The sequence below is a fragment of the Aedes albopictus genome, chromosome 2 (assembly GCF_035046485.1).
Source record: "Aedes albopictus strain Foshan chromosome 2, AalbF5, whole genome shotgun sequence".
NCBI lineage: Eukaryota > Metazoa > Arthropoda > Insecta > Diptera > Culicidae > Aedes > Aedes albopictus.
In genome coordinates, this window is record NC_085137.1 from 495,498,873 (window position 1) to 495,511,811 (window position 12,939).

Sequence of the window (12,939 nt, forward strand, 5' to 3'; positions counted from 1 at the left end):
AATACATTACACTGCGAAAATTTCAGTTTTGAGCGAGAAAACTGCTTTCGAATTTTCAATGATGACGTTAGTGTCAATGACAATTCCTTCAACCTTAACAGTGGTTGTTGTGAAGATTTTCTGCGAGTTTACTGCACCTAGTCCAGCGCCCCGTACTTCCAGAAAAATTAAATGGGAAATTACTTCGGCACCCATCTTTGTGCTGACGAAGTGCACTCGTCTGCATGTAATGCGCAAATTTCCGAAAGGATGCATTTGAAAAAGTGGAGAGAATACTGAAGTAATCATTGGAAGAATTTCAGAAGGAATTTTAGATTTTTTTTAAAGAAATACTTTGCGAAATTCCTTAAAAAACTCTTGAAAAAATACTGAACGAACCCCTGTAGAATGTTTTGAAGGAATTCTTAGAACAGATTCTAAAGAAATCCTTGGAGGAATCCCCTAGATGAAATATTGGAGAATTTCCTGGAACAGGAAGAAATCATTTAAAAAACTTCTTAGAGACTAGAAATAGTCTAGGGTTTCAGCTGGACGTCGATCGTTCTTAAGCATTTTTTCAAGATTTTTGCTACCAAAAAATATCAGAAATTATCATAGACAGGTAGAATTCGTACTGTATATCTCATCGAAACAACTTTATCGTTTCCTTCCGTGCCATTTGGCAAGTAGAAATAATCCTACTACAGGTATGTTCCGTTTTTATCAACACGGTCCGCGATTTTCAGTTGACAAAAACGGAATAGTGATAAAAACGGAATAATTTTCTTTGACAAAATATTTTGCAATATTTTAATATGAATTCAAAGTATTACTGTAGAACACATTCCAAAAGTCCCAAAGGGCCCATATAGCCGAGGCGGTAAACGCACGGGTATTCAGCATGACCATGCTGAGGGTGACGGGTTCGATTCCCGGTCGGTCCAGGATCTTTTCGTAAAGGAAATTTCCTTGACTTCCTTGGGCATAGAGTATCTTCGTGCCTGCCACACGATATACACATGCAAAATGGTCATTGGCAGAGGAAGCTCTCAGTTAATAACTGTGGAAGTGCTCATAGAACACTAAGCTGAGAAGCAGGCTTTGTCCCAGTGAGGACGTTACGCCAAGAAGAAGAAGAAGAAGACATTCCAAAAGTAAAAACATACAGTTTATTATGAAATTTAATTGTTATTTGATGTTTTTAGCACATATTGTACAACCAATTCAAATTTCAGTATTTTGACTGTGACGCCGATAAGAGGTTTTCACTATATTTGTGATCACATTTTTGGAAATTTATTTTCATTGAACGCAAGAATGACACATATTACAGTTCCAGTACCCAGATCAACGATTTAAAATATGACGTACTTCCAGGAATAAATCATTTTTAGGAACCCAATTTCGATATCTTATCAAAAAAGGATATGTTTACTTCCTTCCGGGAGGCATTTCTCCACGAGTATCATTTTCACTGATTCCTATAAATGCTTCGTCTAGGATACTTTTACAAAATCTCCAGGAATTTTTTATAGTAATCATTTGTAACCTTTCCAGAATATTGTATTCCCCAAGAATTCCTCCAAATTTTTTCTATTTTACCTTGTATCATGCCGATTGTTTATCTTTTGAAATTCGATAAAAAAAACATTTCAGAAAAAGATTCTGCCCCTTATGATTTCTTCAGAAATTTTCTCTCGGATCAAATTTTTAATTTCCCCTGGAGTTTCTTTGGAAATCCCTTCAAAAATTCCACAAGGAATTAGAATTTATTAACCTTCCTTATGCATTATGTTGGGAACAGCTCGCTGACGTAGTGCATGGTTAGGGTCTAGAATGGCCCTAATGCACAGGGTGGGCTAAGAATATAATTCTGGGATTTAACCTAGACAACCTGTTGATATTCATCCAAGAGTTGCTTTGGAGATTCACCAAGGTTTTACTTTTGAAATACAGATCGGACTCGATTATCCGGAGTCGGGTTTTGGCGCTTCCCAAAAATATATTTCGCAAACGGAATGCTGTACGAAGCTGACATTTTGACTGATTACTTATCAATGTTGGCTTTACAAATTGTCCAAATTTTACCGTGTTAGAGCATTCCGTGCCCCAGATATGTGATTATAAAGCATCAGATTCCGGCTTCGGATAATCGAGTCCGACATGTATAGGAGTTGCTCCGTTCCTTCAAAATTTCCTACGGGAATTCTTTCAAGATTACTTTTGAAATCCATCCAGATTTTTTTTTCTGCTATTTCTCCAGGGATTCTTCCTGGGGTTCCTCCAGAATTTCTTTCTGGGATTCCTTCAACAGATTTTCTAGAATTTCATCAGAAGTTCTTCCTTGGATTCTTTAAAAAGTTTCATATGATATTTTTCCCTGGAATGTCCTCTATCCAAAAATTTCTTTGATGGATCCCTACAGGACTTCGTTTTGGTATTTATGCGCAGTAGAAACACCTACTGAAACTTTTATTATGAATACTTCCAAGAGATTTCCCAAGAGAATTCTATCTTTCATCTTTGTTACTTCCCCATGATTACTAGCTGAACCAGCCTTGGGCTGAAAATCTCGTTAATAAAGATAATATAGTAATAAGAATTCTCCACAATTTTTTTACTGAGTTTACTGGGAATCTCCTAGAAGTTTAGTCTAGTAGTCGTCCAGGAATTCTTTCCTCAAATCCTCCAGAAGCTTCTTCAGGAAGTCCTCCTGATGTTCTGTATAGAAATCTCCGGGAAGTTATTCATGAGAACCCTCTAGAAGTTCCTTGTTGGAATCCTTAAGAAATTCCTTCTAGATTCAAGAAATCATCCAATTGTTTCTTGAGGGATACTTTCAGAATTGATGAGATTTTTTTGGTTTTTTTGGGAATCCTTGGTTTTTTCTGGGAACCCTTCAGGAGTTGCTGAAATCCCTAGATCGTTTTCCAAGATCCTAGACTTCTCTTTCTTAGAGAAACTTATTTCTGAAAGACTTAACTTCTAATTCACCTGAAGCAACTTCTGAAATACTTCCTGACGATTTCTCAGAAGAAAATCATTAAGGGATCTGAAGGAATACAAGGTAGAATCGCTAGTAGGAATTACTGAAGAAAACCGAGGATGACCAGAGAGATCTCTGGTAGAAATTTGAGCCCCATCGGTAAGAAATAGCGACCAAAAAAGAAGAATTCAGCACATCCCATAATTTCAAGAAAATCGTTTAAACAATTGCGTGAAATTTTTTTCAATAAATAAAGAGTCTTGTAAAAAAAATTGTAGTGCGAAAATTCAGGCAATGACAGGCAAATAAAGCCCTAAACTGTTGAATAACACTTTAAGAGGCACGCCAAGTTCCAGTTGGTACGTAGAGCCGTGAAGAATAAGAAGGAGGAGAAGAAGAAGGATCTTCAGAAGGAAGTTCTTGGAGGAATACCCAGATGGACATCCTGGAGCAATCCCCGGAAGGGACACCAATTAAGGTGCCCTAACACAATAAGCTAATGAAATAATAAAAAAAACCTATTATGCAGAGTGATTTTTCCTATTGCCGGATAATCAAGTCCGTCCTTTGTTGGTTTTATATGCACTTCCCATCTATTATTGATCTATAATGATTAGCTACTTATGTTACACTTGGTAAATGATTGAGCCATTTTACAAAAAAACAAAATGGTTGATGGTGATATTGATATTTACGTGTTACCTCCTGCCACCTCCTGTCAGATTTTCGTTAATTAAATTGGCTTGGCTTAATTTTTACTATTGGACTATTGCTTTAATTTTTCTCATCTTCAAATAAGAAGTAAAATTATGCGTGAGAGAAAGAATGAATTAATACTATTATCAGCTAAATTTGAAATGTGTTGAAAGCTACTGTGGCGTATACGTCTTCTATGTCATCATTGGTGGTTGCTTAAAATTCATTCATGGATGCATTGCCTCAAGATTAATGTTAAACTATAAATAACTCGTATAGGGCACTGCATTGTTTTGATTTTATATGGGATTTTGACGTTTCTTGGCCTTGTTGTTTACAAAATTTCTGTTAGAGTGAAAGAGAAGGAGAGAATTTCATGCAGTGCCCTATTCGAGGGAACAAACTTGACAAAAATTTTAGTGTTGATAAAAACGGAATGAAATGTTGACGAAATCGAATAGTGACAAAAACGGATAGTGATAAAAAACGGATAGTGACAAAAACGGAACATACCTGTAGTGTAGCAGAAAAGTGACTTCCGAATTAGAAAAAAAAATAAATAAAATCTAATTCACAGTAAGTCAATAAAAGTCTCATCAAAAACTGTTAAGGTGTTTAAAAACCTTTTTTTAAGAACTGGCCAAGAATTCACAAAGAGATATAACACGTGAATAGATAACCGTCGTTCCAAGTTTGGGGTTTAAAAACATGAAATAAAGCATAATATTTGGCTGAGCACATCTGAAAACCGAATTCAAATTGCGGAATTTGTGAGCATAAGATGACTAAAGGCATTCGGTAGATCTTACACCGTAACGCACCACGAAAGGGTGATCTACCAACGTTACGGGTTCAGGTTTACTGGCAATGAAAAAATATGTAGACAAAATGGAGGAATTTAACAAAAAAAAAACAATTTTAAAAAAATATTTTTGATTCTAAGACTAAAATTTTGAATGACTTTTCAGTCAATAGCGTACTATTTATTACGCTTTAATGTACTGCAAGTTAAGTTTTGGACTGGAAAATTAAAAGCACTGATTGTTAAGGTGATACCCACTAACGTCCAATAACTTCATGTACCCATCTTTTTTTTTTATAATGTTTCGTGTATATACATCTAATATTTTTTTTTATTCATTTTCACTTATCTCTCACTGTCATGCCAGTACGACAACACATGTATATATCGGGAATATACATGGGAGGGGTACCGTTAATAAGGTGTTTTTTTTTCCTTTTTCCGGTAATCAGATTGACAAATCAAGCTCCACACGAACGCTTTATCGGGGACCGGTGCGGAAGTTTGTGTTTTTTTTTACAGCTGTTTCTTATTCCTTACTCAACATTAATTAGTTTTGTTCTTGTTTTGTATGTTTTTCTTCGTTTTTCTCGTCCTCGAGAATCAGTGGAGGACATTTTATGTTATTTATTTATGTTTATTCTTCATTATGTTGTATCATTTTCCAGGTGTCTATCTCTTAGCAAAATAAATATTGACAATAACAGTGTGGCTTCACTTACGACTAACGTGTTTGTTTGACTCTGTTTTTATTTAGTTGTTCATATCATAAGGACTCTCTCTCTCTATCTCTTATCATCGAGATTTACACAGTAGGAAAACAAAAACATAACGACTTTGTATTTTGGGTCTTGTTTGTAGTAGTTACTCATCAACTCTGTCTCGCTATTCTTGGCTAACCGTAGTCGCAGTTTAATTACAAGGTACAGATTTGTTCTTTTTTGTTTGCAAGTTTCTAGTTATTTGTTCTATCATGCTCGCGTGTTTTATATCATTTTCGCTCTAATCTTCATCTACCTTAGCTTTCTTTTTGTTTCTTATGTTTGTTTTTTTCAGCCACTAAATATATAGATAAGTTATGTATATGTTTAACCATCTACAGAAGATTTTCATATATGTAATTAGACTAAACAACGAAAACAGAAATGTAGGAAACATAACACATTTTGACTATCATTTCAAAGGGATCACAATTATTGGTACAGTATAGTACGGTTTATTTTCAGGTCGAGTACACTCTCAGACTAAAATATCGCTCACGAACAACGGATTGTTTCTCTGGCGTGGTTTCAGCGGGGATGTTCGACATAATAAGCTCATAGTTGATTTTTTTTTTCAATATATTTTTTTTGCATTTTCTATCATCCGCACATTGGGCGAGCTTCCATCACAAATACATACTACGGAAAAGGAACACAGAGGGAACCTAGTAGAAGAACTGCTTTAAATCCTACGAAATTCTAGTTTCGAAAAATGGCAACACTGCTCCTAAGGTGGGGTCATCCAAGCCACACGTATGCGCGGGGCCCCTTTTACTGGAAACCTTAAGCTGGTTGGTGGTTTGCATTGGATTTTGTAGTTCGCAACGGTTCAGGCACGTATCTTGTCTTGTCTCTGGAAAATCTATTTCTCAAGAATGTTACTACGATTATGCGAACCTTAACCCTAAAAGGGATACCTGGGGTCCATTGGACCCCAGGCGCCTTTCAGAGCTTGTCTTTGATGGAACACACTCAGCGAGGTGACGATACTGAGGCCATGAAGGTATCCCTTTTAGGGTTAATGGCGCAAAAACTGGTTCTCTAGCATCTGGCCCACCATCTGCCAGACTTCGTTTAAGCAGGGAACGCTGGCTGCCATCTTCGTACTATACCAATACGGGTGCAGCTGTATATTGTGCCTGATATTTTTTTCTCTGGTTTGTCCTCTAGTGTGTTTGTGTTGTTTGACCGAATTTCCTTGTCTTTGAGTTGTTTCTGTACTGTACCTATGTTTTGTTTTTTTTTTCATTGGTAACTTTTATTGATTTCTCTTGTGTTCACTTGATGGTCCCAATTCTTACTTTCAACTAGGGTTATTTTATTTCAGTTTCACAAATTCAAGAGTTCGAAATTGTGGGTTTGCTGTGTTGCACACGTGATTAGCAATGCTAACAGATCTTTTAGATGAAAAGGGAATCAAGTATAATCGAAAAAATGGCTTGTATCTCGAAAAACAACAAACAAAACAATACTATTTTTAGTTAAGTATGACGTCGAAGTGAAAATGAAACAATCATAAAAAACGATTCAAAGATTATGAAGTTTTTCTAAGTCTATTAACGAAAAGGCTTTGTTTCATGTGCTAGCAAAAGAGAACCGACAATTTCAAAATCTGGCATTAGTTTCATTCATGACACTTCTGGATCGAACATTGTACAAAATAATATATTCTCCATATATATTTTCCATTTCGAAACAACTTTTAAGGAAATGTTTTCTTTTTTGTTTTCTTATAGAAGAAGGTATGGAAGAAACGTTTTTAAAATTTAACAATTTAGATTATTGTTTTGAATCAGTTAATTTTCGGTTGGGAACATCCATGTATAACGTAGCATTTTAGAGGAACGGGGAGCCTCTGGTTTTTCTGCGCACCATGTATTAGTAATTTGATAGGCTACGAGAGGAAGGAGGTGTAAACATTGCGTAACTTACTGGAACAATCTGTTCCCCAGCCATCTTAGCTAACTACAGCAGAATCAGGATCTCGCAATTCAGGCGACATGCCCGCCAAAGCTCCATTCCTCAATGAGGTATGTAGCAACACACTGGCTGTCTCGTAATGCTCACTAGGGGAAGGACACGCAAGGGGAATGTCACTAATAATTATTCACACTCCGCAGGAGTGTCAAAAATGGACCGAAATTGCTACGTCATTTATGGGTGCTCTCCTTTTGTAGTGTAATTTAAAAATACCATTCCTCGTACGCAACTAAAAAAATGTCGAATTCAAACACAAACAAGTTATATTACATGCATTTCAAACTCTTTTTACATCCATCGTTGTCAGTACGAATAAAAATTCTACAGCCTAAACAATGAGCAAACAATTCATCTTTATATTTGCGTATACTTTCTCATGATTGAAAAAATGTACTTTTTTTTAATATTGCGCATGCCTTGGCGCAAAAGTTTTTATTCGCTCAGTCAACGAAGGCCATAGAAAAAGAACGAGGTGTACTTCTGCTTGTTTTTGTTCTTAACTTTCTAAAAAAGGATGCTAATTTCGTAGACGGTAGTGTACGCCAGCCAGCTCATCACCTATAGCAAGAGAAACACCCCAATAATTTTGAAACTATTTCAGAATTTGCTAAACTCCCGTGATGTTTTCGATTCAATGAAAAGAAACATGGTTTTCCAGCGAAACTAATTAGGCTAATACGCGCAACGCTAGATGGATCAAGTTTTCGTTAGTGACCTTGGATGGATTGAAGCAAGGTGATGCTCTTTCAAATTTTCTATTCAAAATTGCACTGCGGAAGATATATCGCATTTAGTTCAACACTGGACTAACACACTAGTTTTCACAAGTGCGAAAACGCAAATAAAAGTGCGCGATTGCATCCAATCAACTTGGTGTCTTCACTTATTCAGCATACATTGAAGAAATAGTGCGCCGAAGACATCAATTTGATTTGATGCAATCGCGCAGTTTTATTCACGTTTTCGCACTTATGAACACTCAGTGCGCAGTCCAGTGGTGAACTAAATGTGGTACATTGATCTCATAGGTACCGATCGTAGGGCAGTGGAGGAGGCTTATACTCCTTTTCATTGAGAGAGAGACAGCGAGAATAGGCTTGACGATTAACTCTACAAAGACGAAAAAGCTACATGATAGCGGGTAGAGCCAGAGGCAGGCTAGTGATGTTAGTGCTGAGGTAGAGATTGATGGGGATGTGTTTGAAGTTGTTGAAGAATATGTTTATCTTGGAACACTTGTGACATGTGACAATGACGTTTCCCTCGAAGAGAAAAGGCGTATTGCAGCTTCGAATAGGGCCTTTTACAGATTGCGTAACCATCTTAAGGCCCGTAAGTTGCAAACGCAAACGGAATTCGCTCTATACAAGACGTTGATTCTTCCGGTGGCCCTCTACGGTCACGAGGCGTGGACGTTAAAAAAGGTAGATCAAAAAACTTTTGTAGGTTTTGAGCACAAACTGACGTATGAATCACGAGCTGTGCCAAGAGTACGAAGATGCGAATATTGTAAAACATTGAAAAAAGGCAAACTGTAGTGGGCTGGAAACGTAGTGCGAATGTCGGATGAAAGAATTATGAAAACAATATTCAGCAGGGCACCAGGTAGAGGCCAGCGACTTCGTGGGCGTCCGCGAACTCACTGGCTGCACGTGGTTGAAGAAGATCTGTGATCCCTAAACGTTCGGGGAAACTGGAGGAACATCACCCAAGATAGACGGAGATGGTGCTCTAACGCTAGGCGTTGGAGTAAAGTTGCTTTGCAGCCAACAAGATACCAAGGTAAGTTAGGTAAGGAACTCGGAATGTTCGGTTGCACAATGCTGAGTAGACATCGTGGAAGGACTAGTTCCTACATACTGTTTCCACATGTCAGTCGATGACTAAAACTACCAGTCAAGAGTTCATTGGTTAGTCATCAGTGCATGAGAGTAGCCCTGAACACTATTGTCCTTCTGACTTCAGCTAAATTTCGGAGGTACGTTTCGAGCGTTGGTTCACCAAGTAGGTGCGGCGTTCAGGAATCCTCCAAGGGATGTCTCCAAGGATTCCTCTAGGCATGTCTCTGGAGGAGTCTCTTAGGATTCGTCTAGGCATGTCACCAGAAATTCCTCCAGGAACATCTCCAGGAAATTCTTTCTGGAATTCCTCCAAAAATTCGTACAGGAATTACCCCAGGAATTTCTCCAGGAATTTATCTAGGACTTGATCCTGGAATTGATCCAAGGATTCTTCCAGAGATTCCTCCAGGAATTGCGTCAGGGAATCTTCTAGGGATTTCTCAAGAATTCCTCCAAGGATTTCTCAAGATTTTCCTCTAGGGATTCCTCCATAAAATTCCCCCGGGATTCCTCCAGGGATTTGTCCAGAGATTCTTTCAGGAAAAATGTCTCAAATAATTCCTGCAGAACTTCCTCCGGGAATTTCTTCAGCATTTACTCCAGATATCCATCCAGGAATTCCTACAATGATTTATCCAGGAATTCCCCCAGGGATTGCTCCGGGAATTCTTCTAGTGATTCCTTCAGAAATTTTTCTCGGAATCTTTTCAAAGCATTATTCAGGAACTCAAAATTTTCAGAAATCCTTCCATCATCTTTTCCAGGGATGTATCCATAAATTGCTCCAGGATTACCTAAAGATTGGAATGAAATGCATACAGGAGCCAGAAAATTCTCCAAGAAGTCATCCAGAAATTCTTTGACAATTATCTCCAAGAAATCTCTTAGGAGTTGTTCCACGGATTTGTTCAGGAATCCATCCATAAATTCCTTCAGGAATACCCCCTGCTGAGATTCTTAATTTTCTTCAAGAAACCCTTAAAAAAATGTTGCATAATTTTTTTAGGAACTCTTACAGAAATTTCTCTAGTTTTTTTCCAGGAATGTTTTGAGAGTGTTTCATAAGAAAGTTCTATAGGGATTCTTCCAAAAATTGATTAAAAGACTCCGTATGAAACTCTCCCCGAGAATGCCTCAAAGATTTTCAACAAGAATTGTTTTGGGACTTATCCTAGAATTCCTCCAGGGATTCCTTCAGGAATTCCTCCAGGCACTCCTCTAGGTATTCCTTCAAGAATCCTCTAGGGATTGCTCCAGGGATTCCTCCAAGAATTTCCCCAGGCATTTCTCCACAATTTCATCCAAAAATTCTTCAAGAAATCCTCCAGGCATTCATCCAGAAGTTCTTCTAAGAATTTCTCCAGGAATTCATACAGGAATTCCCCAAAGGATGTCTCTGAGGATGTTTTTCCAGGGAATCTCCTCTCCAAGAAATCATTAGGCATCAGGAAATTCCTCTAGGGATTCTTCCAAGAATTCTTTTAGGAATTTCTCCAGGATTTCCTACGGTTATTTCTCCCGGGTTTCCTCCGGGGCTTCCTCCAGAGATTTCGCCAGGGGTTTCTCCAAGAATTCCTTCAGTAGTTCCTCCATTAATTCCTTCAAGTAATCTTCCAGAAATTTGTGTAGTAATTTCTCCAGGAATTCTTTAAGAGATTTCTTCAGAAATTTCTCCAGGATTTGTCCAAGAAATACACCAGCGATACCTCTGGAATTCATGCGAGGATTCCTCCAGAAATTCCTCTAAGAATTCCAACCGTAATTTATCCAGGTATACTTCCAGGGGTTCCTCCGAGAATTCCTCCAGAGATTTCTCCAGTTATTCCTTTAGGGATTCCCCAGGAATTCCTCCAGGAATTTCTTCAGGAATTCTTATAGACATTTTTGTAGGAATACCTCTAGGCATTTCTACAGGAATACCTACAGAAATTCCTCCAGACATTTCTGCAGGTGTTTCTCCAGGCATTCCTACAGAAGTTCTTCCAAGAGTTCCTACAGGAATTTCCCAAGGGATTTCTCATAGGATTCCTCTAGAAATTCCCGAAAGCATTTCTCCAGGAATTCCGTCAGGCATTTCTCCAGGATTTCATCAAGGAACTTCTCCAGGAAATTCTTCAGAAATTTTCTAAGAATCAGGAATTCCTCTGGGAATTTCTACAGGACTTGATCCTGGAATTCCTAGAAGGATTGTTCCAGAGATTCCACCAGGAATTCCTTCAGGAATTCCTCCTGAAATTCTTCTACGAATTCCACCAGAAATTTCTCAAATGATTTCTTAATAAATTTTTCCTAAGATTCCTTCAGGGATTCTCCCAAGAATTCTTCTAGGAATTTTTCCATGAATTCCTACGGGGATTCCTCCCGAGTCTTCTCCGGGACATCCTGCAGAGATTTCGCCAGGAATTTGTCCAGAAGTTCCTCCAGGCATTTCCTCCAGAGATTCCCCCAGGAATAGCTTCAGGGTTTTCTTCACGGATTTCTCCAAGACTCCAGGGAGAACCTCCTGAAATTTATCCAAGCATTCCTCTAGAAATTTCTCCAGGAATACCTCCAGGAAATCTTCAAGATTTTTTTGAAAATTTCTCCAGAGATTCCTCCCAGAATTCTTCTAGAGGGAAAAACGTGAATGCTAAAAAAAAGTGAGCCATGACGAAAAGCACCTAAACTTGAATTTTTCGAATGTGGTAGTCACGTGCTTCAACCGTCACACCAGGTCTGCTCTCGATGCAGTAACTACATTACAAGAAAAATGTTAGAAGTAATCGTTTCGATCATGTTAAACTCATGATTCTTACAATGGATGGTTGTGAGGGTTAACTGCTCAAGATGGAGCTCGAAGCCCGAAATAAACTTTAAAGTTTCTCAGAGTTTCGTTCAACTTTTCGAAACATCTGTCTGGATACTGTAGCGCTTATGAAATCACATATTTTTGGGAGTTCTCTGCTGTTTTAAGGTGTATTTGGCGTACTACTATCGCTCACGTACATCACCGTTAATGTGCTTCAGGTTGTAATGTTGTCTGGATTCGTATGCTTGTGTCTTGTCATTCTCCTTACATTTTTGGTTGGTTTTCTTCTGTCAGTTGTTAGTTTGTTTCAATCGGTCATCGTTTTCATTTCTTCTCTTGATTACTTACATAGGCACTGTGTTTAAGGCATCTACAAAGTGGAGGTAATAATTAACATTTATATTTTTCTTCTTATTTTTTTGGTTGGTTTTCTTTACGTTCTGTTCCTTTTTTTATGTTGGTTGGTTTAGGTTTACTCATCCTATGTACTCCATTCTGGAGGATTAGATTTAGGTTCTGGTCAATTTATCAATTTCATTTCTTTCGGGATTCGCTTTGTTTAGTATCCGATCAAGTTGCGAGTAGAAAAGGATTATCAATATTGTGTTAGCTTCGCCAGTACGCTTGTATAAGGATCAGATTAGTTCAAATATAGGCATCCAAGTGGTATTTCGTGAACTTTTTTGTTCATGGAATTCGAACCTACAGATCATACTTCCTAATCTCGTTTACATTTTTAAGTATTTGAAAATGGAGCATTTTGGTGGCATTGGTTGGATGTTGGAGATTTTTTTTCTTTCGCTCGATGCCAAACCACTTTAAAACATGCAACTCTTCTTCAAACATGAAGATGTCCTGCAGTTCATTAATGCTAATTTGTGTTCGCGCTGTTTTTTGGATGGACTTTTTCTACTACATTTTAGTGCGTGATTCATCTATGTAAGTCTACAATTTGTTTTAAACCTATCTCATCCCAGCAGCGTTGGTAATTTGCTACTAGCTACTGTTCACAATTTTCCATAGAAGTAGTTTCTTTCAAATAAAGTAGGAGTAAATGAAGGGATTTCGAAAACGAACAAAAATAAAAACCAAAACGTAACACAAAA